Source organism: Metopolophium dirhodum, chromosome 1, assembly GCF_019925205.1.
Source record: "Metopolophium dirhodum isolate CAU chromosome 1, ASM1992520v1, whole genome shotgun sequence".
NCBI classification, from domain to species: Eukaryota; Metazoa; Arthropoda; class Insecta; order Hemiptera; family Aphididae; genus Metopolophium; species Metopolophium dirhodum.
In genome coordinates, this window is record NC_083560.1 from 54766715 (window position 1) to 54770807 (window position 4093).

The window sequence follows — 4093 nt, forward strand, 5'->3', positions numbered from 1 at the left end:
TTATTGTAATAATACTTGTATGAAGTTAAACAAGATAAACTGAGTGACCTAAGCGGATATTCACTAGGGATTCAGTCACTAGACTATTTGTTTGTAAACGTTCCTTAAAACTATTAATGATAAGAAAAAATATGAACATAGAATACTACTCGTATATAGGTACTAAAAATAATGTAGCAAAAATAAAAATATATAGGAATGTATTATTTAATCGAATAGGTAGGTAATATTACAAAGCATAAAACATTTTTAAAAATCGTAAAATATGTGTTGGAAAATATCATTTAAATTTTAAATAGTTTTATAGCTATATTTATATAAATGTTATTATGACCAATTTAAACATTTAGACTTATTTCATATGAATGTAGGTTGTTTAAAAACATGGTGCTATTACATGTTACTTACATTTTAATTAATTTTAATAAACTACTAATTATTATTCAATTCTAAACTAATACATGTTTAATAGTTAAGTTTTATTTTATTTTTACTAATAATGTTAAAATAAAAATAAGGTTTAGTATTTTAAATAGGTATTAATTGAGTGAAAACTTACTAAAATCATATAAATGCACCTGAGTTATTGAATATAAAATGTGGCAGGACTGATTTGTGACTAGATTACTTACTTATTAATATTGATGTGTCTTGTGATTTTTTGGTCCATTACATAATGTTAGCTGTTTTTGTTGTAAAAAAGCTCGTTATTCTAACACAACTGTAAATAACGTTGTATACTATGATATCAATTTTATTGCAATTATATAATATTATCTAAACGAATTTGTTAGGTAATAATAAATATAAACACATAACTCGAGGAAAATAGTCAAAAAAAAATCGACAGGCTTTGATGACTCGGAATACTACACAAATGCGCTTAGGCTTGCTTTATGTTTAGAAAAAATTGTAAAATACAAATTTGTCATAAAAGACAGAAGAGTTGGAAAAATCGCTATTTGTCACAAAAATTGTGTTTTGTTTTGCGTAAGAACTCTGTACTCGAGACTATTGACCGAGAAACGTGGAGTCAAAAATGTCTGTTTGGTATCTAATAACTAATAACAAGTATGTATTTTTTTCGTGAAATCTAAAATTTAAAAGCTGGCTTTGTGTAAAATGTTTATATGCATTGCTGCATTTATGCTGATAAACTTAATAGTTATACTTCGTACATGGATTATGTCTTTGTTTATTTGGGAAAGTGTTTGAATACCATATGCGTATCTAATAATATAATTGTTGTCTATTTCGTTCAGGTAAATATAATATTGTGTTTTATCATATTCAACTTGACGTGTTGAATGACAATATAATACCCACTAATATTATCACTTTTGTAATTATTTATTATAATTGCGTTTCACATCAGAACTACATAATAAACAATGTAATTTTAGATTCTAAGTAGAGTGAATTGGAATTTGTCAGAGGTAAAAATTCAAAACTCTCAGCATTTTTTTTTTAGTAATAATCGGGAAAAATAAATAAAATCTATGGAAAAAAGAGGATTTTTACGCCATACTAGTTTTTGACAATATCGATATTGTTTTTTTGATGTAGGTAACTCGAAAACAAATAACAGTCAATACTTGAAATTTTCACTAAATTTTTCTTACGCTTCTTGAGCTATTTTAAACACATATTATGACATTTTTAATTTTATGTAGATTTTTTTACTTTAATGTCAATATTTTTGCTTGGTCAAAAAGTTGGAAAATTGAATACATGGTTGCTCATGAGTTGTTCATACTATACAATTTAAAAATATCGAAAATACAAAGTCACAATATATTTTAATAAGCGTTTAAAGTTAGAATTTTTACAAAATTCATAAATCACGAACATTTGCATATTATTTTGAGTTAAAAATTTATAAAAAATTTTCTTTATATATATTATCTAAGATTTACAATTTAAATAAAAGATTCCTCATAAGTTTTTCTACCTACAGTGAAAAAAAGTTCACCGGAAAATCACATTAATTTTTTATAAGCATTTGAAGTTTTTTTAACATTGGATGTTCACCCTTAAATTAACTATCGATCGATTTTTGATATTTTGTTGTAATTCAAAAACGAATTACCGTAGATACTTGAAATTTTCACAAAATGCTTATATTATATTATTAGCATTTTCAATACGTACATGGTACTTAATATTTAAAAAATATTTAGCCGCCTTTTGAGCTATATAAGCCTTATACCTTATATATATATATATATATATTATATATATACATTTAGACATTTTCAATTTTCAATTTTATTTAGTTTAATTCTATGACTGTTTATACAACTTTATTCGTTGATTGAAAAGGCTTAAACAATTTAGTAAAAGGTTCTTCATAAGTTTATTATAGCAACTAAAAATATTAAATACATAGGCATGATTTTTTTTTAAATGAAAATGCCATGAAACGTCACATTGAGAATTGATAATGATGGGACTTTAGCCCCCTCCTCCCTAAATATATTTTATCATCCGAAGCCTGTGTTGAACACATACTTACGTTACGTAGTTGTTATTTTACCTTACCTACCGTACACACATATACATTAGCTGTCAAGTACACAAAAGGAATATTTTTTTTTAGATTTTTATCGGGTAACTTAACCTATTTGAAGATCAAATGTTGACGTTTTTTTACTCTTAAAAATGCAGAACATTTTCAATTTTAATTTCCGAGGCTTAAAAATATAGCCCAAGGTAGAAGGTTTCGTACAATTAAAAAAAAATTAAAATCCATTCATTATTTTTTGTTTTTATTATCGTTTGTAACCAAAATGTTAACGAATTGTGTATTCAAAGTTCAAACAAAATAACAATTTTTTTTCAAACTTATTATTTATTTTCCTGTAATTAAAAAAACATTGGTCGCAGAGTCTCGAAATATTTCACACAAACATATGTTATTATTTTTTATACAGTCATATGACGTTTTTAAAATGTTTGTACTAATTTTAAGCTATTTATAGATATTTAAACATTTTTAGTTTTATCTATTGACGTTGATACAATTTGCAATGCTTTGTCAAAAAGGTTAAAAATGTAACACAAAGTTTCTCAATTGTCTTCTTATTGTAATTATTTAAAAGTACCAAAAATAGTTCCGCAATATTTTTTTTTTTGAATCATTTAAAATTTTAATTTTTAGAAAATTGGATGTTTAAATGAAAAATAAGAGTTTTCATCTTATTATTTTAGTTATTATTATATTTTTGAAAAATATTAATCACAGATACTTGAAGCTATTCACCTAAAAGTTCATTAATATTCTATAATATTTACAGTTAAATTTTTCAAAACATTTAGACTATACTTTTTTATGGTAAATCGGTATAATTGACTTATAAGTTACTTAGCTATATGGATAGTACATGTTAAATTATTATTAAACTTATATTATTAATTTTATAAATTCTGTAGATGGAATTCTCAAAACCATATTTTTTTAACGCTTTATTTGATTTAATTCAATACTTACAAAAACATATTGCAGACTGAACTATAACAACAATATTGGATATACATTAGGTACATATTTCGTACAAAGGATTCCTTTGTAATTATTAAATATTCACATTACGTTTTATTTAAACAGTTTGAACTATCAAAGCGTAATATAGAGTTAAATTACTTATTTACAACTTTTAGAAATGTAGTCAATTATATCTATATGAAGGGTACAGGGCAAAAACGGTAGTAGTCCATTTCTATAAATTTTTCAGCAGAGCAAAAACAAAGTTTACAGACTTCTACCTATCTAATTATTAAACAAAAAATATGCCTTATGAACTTATATTTTATTAAAATGTATAAACTTCGAAAAGTTATTGAAATAAATTTAAAATTGTAATGATTATTATTAAAAAAAAATATATCAAAATAAAAAGCATGGACTTCAATCTTTTTTCACCGGTTAATCTGGATAATTGTTAATAAGAATATAAAATAATACAATATATTATACATACATTAATAATACAATTTCATTTCAAGTTATACAAAAACATTAAATTATTAAAACAATTTTTTTTTTCAATCTTCAGCTTCATCCATAGGAATGTTGTCGATGTATTCGTCTTCA